The sequence below is a fragment of the Camellia sinensis genome, chromosome 2 (genome assembly GCF_055761805.1).
Source record: "Camellia sinensis isolate YWXY chromosome 2, ASM5576180v1, whole genome shotgun sequence".
Taxonomy (NCBI): domain Eukaryota; kingdom Viridiplantae; phylum Streptophyta; class Magnoliopsida; order Ericales; family Theaceae; genus Camellia; species Camellia sinensis.
Genome location: NC_138962.1, coordinates 104,403,499 through 104,411,307, shown reverse-complemented (window position 1 = coordinate 104,411,307; position 7,809 = coordinate 104,403,499). Strand labels below are relative to the sequence as shown.

Below are 7,809 nucleotides of genomic sequence, written 5' to 3'. Positions count from 1 at the left end.
TAAAACAAAAAACAAAGGCCTAAACCCTTTCCCTAGCTCTACCTATGATATCTGCAACAAGCAGACTCTAGATCCTAGCCAGTGGCTTATTCACGACTAGGATATCTTCTAGTTGTTCAGCTCTAAGTTTTACGAGTGCATCTGCACACAGATTTCCCTCTTTGAATACATGCTGCAAAGTACATTCACAGCCTCTCATGATAATCTTGGCATCTTCTAGGAGACCTTTGTACGGCGAGTTCGCCTCTGTTTCCTCCTCCAACAGCTTCACAGCTTGCATAGCATCCGTCTCAATTATGATTTTTTTCCATCTTCTTTGTAGCAGAACTGTTAGACCTCTATAGATAGCCCAAAGTTCATTTTCTAGACTTGTACCATGAGGTATTCTACCATAGTAACCACACAACCATGTTCTCGCTTTAACTCTAAATAATCCTCCAAAGCCACCATCACCTCCTAGTTTCCTGCAGCCATCCGTGTTCAATTTAATCCTACCTGCAGGGGGGAGAAACCACTTAATCAGATTAAAAGTTGGTCTAGCATTAACAATGGCCATGTTAAAGGCTTGGTTGATCTCTTTGGCATAGCTCAAAATAAGTTTTACACTATCTCGACTAATAGTCACAGTTTGTTGAAAAAAAAATTGATTTCTGTTTTTCCATATTTTCCAAAGACAGACAACCAAAATAGTATACCAAGTGGTTTGATCATTAAAATGATTTTTATTTCTGGAATTGGAGATTAGCCAATCCAGCCAAGATTTTTGAATCATGGCAGTATACCAAGGCCTACCAAACATAGCTAACCAAACAGCTTTAGCTTTGTAGCAAGTTCGAAACAGATGGTTCATGTCTTCCACCTCATTACAGCTAGGACAGCTAGGGTCTGAAGACAGACCCCTTTTCTCTCTCAACTGATTAGTTAAGACTTTACCATGCATAACAGTCCACAGAAAGCTTTTAAATTTTTGTGGTAGCCGTAATTTCCACATCTAACTCCAGTCCTCCTCCAGTCCTAAGTTACCATAAATGATCCTGTAGGCGCTACAGGTGGAGAACTTTCCATCACCTGGACCTTTCCAAATAGTTGAATCAACATTAGCATTAAGAGGAGGTAAATTAAGGATAAGTGATGAAACACGTGGTGGAAGTTCATTAACTTTCATCACATCCCAATCTCCTTGCTCATTAACAAGATTGTGAACAGAAACATTCTCAGTACCAAAAAATTGATTTTACAAAGTCTAAGGAACAAACTCTACTGTTAGGTTTTTATTCTTGGCAATCCAGTTTGACAAAACTCCTTTCAGTTGTACTTGTTTTCGCACTTTTTATTTCAGTGAGGCTATGAGTTTTTAGATGCGAATCCAACCCGAGTTGTGCCTTACAGAGAAGTTTGTGATGTTAATTATTTCAAGATTGCCACTTCACTAATTAGGATGGGGATCGAGCTGCCCGGTCAGCTCGCGGGGGTCGAGGGGTAGCGCCCCCGAAGCAAAATGCAAAAATGCATTCAAAGTTGCCTGTCCGCTCGAGCGGAGAATGCTGAGTTCCAGAAGTTTATTCGCCTGCAAAAATACTGGATGTTATTTTTTCCCACTCGAGTGGAACTTTCCGTGCTCGAGCGTAGGTCCGCTCGAGCGGCCAATCTGACGCTCGAGCGGAGATCGCGGGATAGTTTTCTATAAATACGTGTTTCAGTCCAAATCTAGGGTTACTCCTCCAGATCTTCTTCTTGCGTTCTAGGGTTTATATCTGGGGATATTTTGCTAGTTTTCTTTGATGTTTTGATTGAGTATTCAACTCGTGGTTTAAAGAGTATACATCAAAGGATTGTTTGTTTATTCTATACAAAAGAGAGAGTTGTTCTTTGGTGAATTCTGAAGAATTCGACCCTGAAGTTTTGGTGGATTCTAGAGTGGCTCATCGTCAAGACGATTCCGAGGTGAAGACGGGGTTGGAAGAGGCACATAGGGGTTGGTTCAATTCGGGCGTGGATTCGCTAGGTAATTGAGAGTATACCTGTGTAATTCCTTTATGTCTTTTTAGTGGATTGTTTTGTGGCTTTTGCCCGTGGTTTTTTTTATCACAATTGGAGGTGTCCAATTGTGGTTTTTCCACATAAAATCGTTGTGTTGATTTGTCTTGATTGTTTGATTGGGATTATTATTTACTGGTTAAAATTGATACATAATCACAAATCAACGTCTAGGGGATTTTTAGATTTTTCAATTGGTATCAGAGCGGGTCGCTCTATTTTGTTTTAAAAAACTATTAGAACGAGATCTTGTTTGATTTGTGATAATGGATACAATTCGTGAGGGAAATTCTATGGTTCGACCACCCCTACGTGACGGATCCAATTATTCTTTTTGGAAAGCTTGGATGAGATCGTTTTTAAAATTTATTGATGAAAAAGTTTGGCAATCTGTCATGTATGGGTGGACCGAACCAATGATTACCGTTGATGGAGTAACTTTTCCCAAACCAAATGATAAGTGGGACACAATTGATTACCAAAATAGTAGTTGGAATAGTAAAGCTATCAATTCTCTCTGGCTTGTCACCACACCACCAGTCACTCCACAAATCCACATTCTTACCATTACCAATCTCCCATTTCACACCTTTCCTCAAGGTGTTTCTGGTTTTCAAAATGCCCCTCCACACATGAGAAGCAGGCCTACTTCTAGGCCAATCATTCAAGTTTGTTGTCTTAAGATATTTATTCTTAAGGACATCTTTCCACAAGGCACCTTCTTCACAAATCAGTTTCCAACTCAACTTAGTAAGTAGAGCTAGGTTCTCATTTCTGGTTTTCCTAATCCCAAGTCCACCCAGTTTTTTCATTTGGCAAACCTATTCCCATTTGACTAAATGCATTTTCCTTTGTTCCAGGGTGTCACCCCACAGAAAACTCTTGTTGAGTCTGCCAATGTCATTACACACTTTAATGGGCACATCCATAGTCTGTATTGTGTATGCAGGCAATGCAGAACTAACAGATTGAATGAGTCTTTTTTCTTGTTTTTAGTCCAAGTGAGCCAAACTTTGGCATTAAGATCTTCCATAAGTAGTCCAACAAGGCAACCATTGAACTCATGTATTGCAGCTCATCAAGATTGCTAGTTCTAGTGTTTCACTTTGAAACTTTTAAGGTTGTGTTTAGATTAAGAATTCTGGGATTATGGAGGGGGAGAAAAATAGATAGGGAAGCGAAAAAATTTAGACTGTGTTAGGTGTGAGTTTCAAATCAAGTTTCCACCCTCATATTTTAATGCTATGTTTGGTTTGAGTTTTCAAATTATGATTCCAAATCAATTTCAAAACACATTTTGAAAACATGTTAGGTAAACTAGACAATTTTTGAATTTTTGGTCTACCCGATAGTCTGGCCACTTGACCGGAACAGTACTCTTTCTTTTTTCTTTTTTTTTTCAATTGCCAATCGCCACCTATTATTTGGAATATATATATATATATATATATTTGTTTTTGATATTTTTTAAATATACAAATTATTTTTTTAAACCAAAATGACAATTTTTTTTTTTTTTGAATTGAATTTTAAAAAGAGTTTGGTTATGAGTTATAAGTTTTTGAATTAAAACTCATAACCAAACAAATTTTCTCTTCTCAAATCATAATTCCAAAACTCACAAACTCAAAATACAACTCTATTCTCAAATCAAATTTCTAAAACTCTGCCAAACGCTACCTTAGCTTCTACTTCATACATTTTTTCCCTTCTTTTTTTTCTTTCCTTCCACAAATCCCCCACAAATCCTTGATCCAAAAGCACACTAAGAATATCCTCATCCCAAGTGAGGCACAAATCATGTCATGTCATGTCGTGTCATCATGGGTTCGTGTCCAAAGCACCCAACACTAACATGATCCATTTAATTAAACATGTTAAATATTATGACACTAACCTAACCTACTTGTGATCATATCAATCTGAACGTGACACGGCTAACATGCTTAGCATTAGAATTTATTTTAGATTATAAACAGTTTGTGCAACCTAAATCAAGCAAACTTGTTTCAAATCACATATAAGGGTAACTTATATAAATATTAACTCCCACAACATTATATATAGAAGAAAATATATTAAAGTTTGAATAACTTAAAGTAATTGCACTTATATGGAGATGCAAGTCAGACCAATGTGAGAGGTGTATCCCATGCCACATATTCCACATGCAGCTCATCTTGTGTCACTTTCATTGATTTTGTATGTTCGCAAGGTCAGTGTGGGGGGAGCCATCGCATTTGTCTTGAGTTATGCAATTTATGCATTTGTTGTTGCTACGAATGAGATTTTGAGGAGACATGCTCGGAGGTTGAAATTGGATGTTGTTACATTGTTGTTTCCTGTCAAAGGAAGTGTGTTTTCTCAAGGGAACCAAGAGGATGACTCTATCTATGGTACTTTGCTTGACATGGACACAGAACGTGGTACAATCATAATCCATAGTGCATTGCCTCAGTAGATGTGTGCATCAAATGTCACAATATATTCAAATCAGTCAACTATGGTGTCTGATAATGAGAGTCCTGTGTGGGGCTGGACTAATGATGGCATAGAAACTGAGCACTCGTCATTCTTCTATTCTAAACTATGTTCGATAATGGAGTTGCCTTTAACAGTGCCACGCCGGTTGACAATTCCTTTGGTTGAAGAGGAATCTTGATCAAAAGTCTCTACGTTGTAGGCAGTATTTCATTTGCTCCCATTCTTTTGGCATTTCTCTAGAGTACTCAAGACTGTGGGTTCTGAAAGCAGAAAGGTTGGTTATTTGCTTGGTGTTTCCATTGGTTGTGCACTCGGTGTTCTTGCATTTTGGTACACTAGATCACATCGTCCACCTCAAAAGTTTTTACTTCCATTGGTTTTGGATGGATTTTTGATGAGTATCATTTGGTTCTACATGATTGCAAACGAGCTTGTTGCTCTGTTGGTAGGATTGGGTGTAATTCTAAGGGTTAATCCATCAATCCTTGGATTAGCCTTATTGGCATGGGGCAACTTGATGGGTGATTTAGTGTCAAATGTTGCACTGGCAATCAATGGTGGGGATGGTGTGTAGATCACCTTATCTGGATACTATGCAAGTCTGATGTTCAACTCACTTATTGGTTTGAGGATCTCTCAATGCTGCTTGAATCCTGGTCAGAGAAACTTGGATTGTACATTGTTCCACAAGACAGAAGCCTCTTCTATACTTTGGCATTTCTCATCTCAGGACCTATTTGGCCACTTGTTTCACCCAGGAATCATATGCGTCCTACTAGGAGGATTAGAGTCGGCAGCATTGCCCTCTACTTGATATTTCTCTCTGTTAGGGTAATCAGTGCCACGGGAATCGTATCATTGGCTGGTCTAAGTTGACATTTGATGTATTGAATATTAAGGAAGAGTAGGTTAACTACAAAGATTTTTGAAGATGATGATGTGTATTTTGTCTTATCTATTATTGTCATCTTGAAGCTGTTTCTCACGAAGGACTAGGAGAAGAAAAAAACCCATGATCATGATCAATTATTGTACTTGCAAGTTGGAAATGAGTAATCAATTGTTGTACAATTAAATTCACTACAAGAAAAAAGGGATATGGCAATGCTTTTGTATGCTTTATTCTGATTTATGATTGCTTGTTTTGTACAAAGATAAGATGATATATTTTGAATTTATCATCCTCTACTTTTATGTTGTGATTTTCCTGTTTCAGTATAATTTGAAAATCAAACCAAACATGAAATTTGAAAATCAAATTTGAACACCAGAGGTAAGTAACATTCTGTTAAAATTCTATTGGTTTCACTGAAATTTCAAGTGCAATCTTTCTCAATATAATTTGAAAATCAAATTTGAACAGTAGAGGTAAGTAGTGTTCTGTTAAAATTCGGTTGGTTTCACTGAAATTGCAAGTGCAATCTTTCTTTACTTTCAAGATTTTTGTAGGTTAATTATTGACTTCATTTTCATATCAGACAATGTTTATGTTAGAGAACATATTCTTCTCATTTGGGAATTGGATTGGTTGCTTAATTATTATTGTGGAGGGAGGGGGGGAGAATTTGGCGTGGTTAAAATTAGTTGGATTTTTGTTTGTTAGATAAGTGGCCGTTTTTGTATTATTGATGAAATTTTTTGTTACTTTTTTGGGTGGTTAATATGTATATGTATCTATTTGTGATTAATTGGTCACTGTTATTTGTATAGTGTAGGCAGCTGCATTTTCTATTAGGTGCAAAATCAAACTTCAAATTATAGTAGTGTCTTTTGGCTTCTATTACTGGTAAGTGTTATTCTATTTAATCATAGTAGTGTTTATGTTTATTTGTATTATCTTCAAGGCCTGCTTGCTCACTTTGATCTTCTCTCTTTTCACTCAAAATTTTGCATGAAATTTTTGATTTGAATATATATATATATATATATATATATATATATATATATATATGCAGTGATGAAGTTAATATTCCAAATCTGAGTATATATTGTAGATATAAAGGGGCATGAGTTTTGGAGTGGCCCCTTGACTGAGTTTTGGCTCAATGAGCTGTGTATATTTTGCAGTGTTTAATTGATTTATTTATACATATGTAGCTGATTTTTTTCTTTTTGAATTTCAAAGTGGCAATTTTAATAAATTTGCACTAGCTTATAGATGGGCCCTCCAAAAGCATTAAGTTCCATAAACTCTATTAAAAAAAATTAAACTAAACAACGTTGACTTTGTTTAGCTTTGAGTGATTTTGAGTTTTCAAAAACAATACGAGTTTTTATTTTTTATTTTTTGGGTTTTGTTATCTTTAGAGGGGGAAAATATATATATTTTACTTTTTAGATGTACCTAACCTATATGCATTTAAAAAGCAAAATATTGGTAATTGTTTTTTAAAAAATTCAACAAATACAAAAAATAAATAAATAATTTTATTTATTTATTTATTTATTTGTAAGTGAAGTTTTAAAATATTTTTCATAAATATTTTACTTTTGAAATGTATCTGAGTGTGTAGATTAAGTGAATCCACAAAGTAAAAAAAAAATATTAAAATATTTAAAAAGTTCACTAAAAATAAAAAATAAAAAACTCAAAAACTATTTTTAATAATTGTAAGAGTGATTTAAACTTCTCAAAACAATAGATCGTGAATTTATATTTGATGGGGGTCTCTTAACTTTTTAATGAGACTAATTTATATCAAACAAAATATTGGTAACATAAATAATTTTTTTTTTAAAGTTTTTTTGACAGTTTGATGGGTTACTCAGACCCCATCGGTTACTATGTGGAGTCGCCCCTAAACAAGATGCATCTCCACTACTTAGTGATGATGGTGGACATTGATTACATCAACGACTACGATTGGGGTGGCGTTACTCTAGTCACCCTCTATAGATATGCTAGTGTTGTCATGCGTAGCTGAGAGATGACCATCGAAGGGCACCAGAAATGATAGAAGGTATAATTTACTATTTTATGTCATTTCTACATTGCACATGTCATTTATGCATTTATTATAAAATTTTTGCCTCATCTTGTACTAATCAACTCTCTAAATTGTAGATCTAGAGCTTTGTGTATTTCAGGGTTCATGCCCTTGACGCTCAGGAGATGGACTAGCACGTCATCCCTTGGTCTTGACAATACCACTGTTAGCATCGCCACCAATCCCCACGGTTGTCGAACTTTTACGAGTTTAGTTAGTATTTCAACATAGTCACCCCCGATCAGGTAATTGGCTTAATCCTTGTTCAATCATGTACTATGTTGCTTTCATTCATTATGCT

At 35.7% G+C, this 7,809-nt stretch overlaps 1 pseudogene; it reads left to right on the top strand.

The window, feature by feature from the left end:
* Nucleotides 1–4,189: 4,189 nt before the first annotated feature.
* LOC145816911 (cation/calcium exchanger 4 pseudogene) lies at nucleotides 4,190–7,445 on the top strand (annotated as a pseudogene).
* The last annotated feature ends 364 nt before the right edge of the window (nucleotides 7,446–7,809 follow it).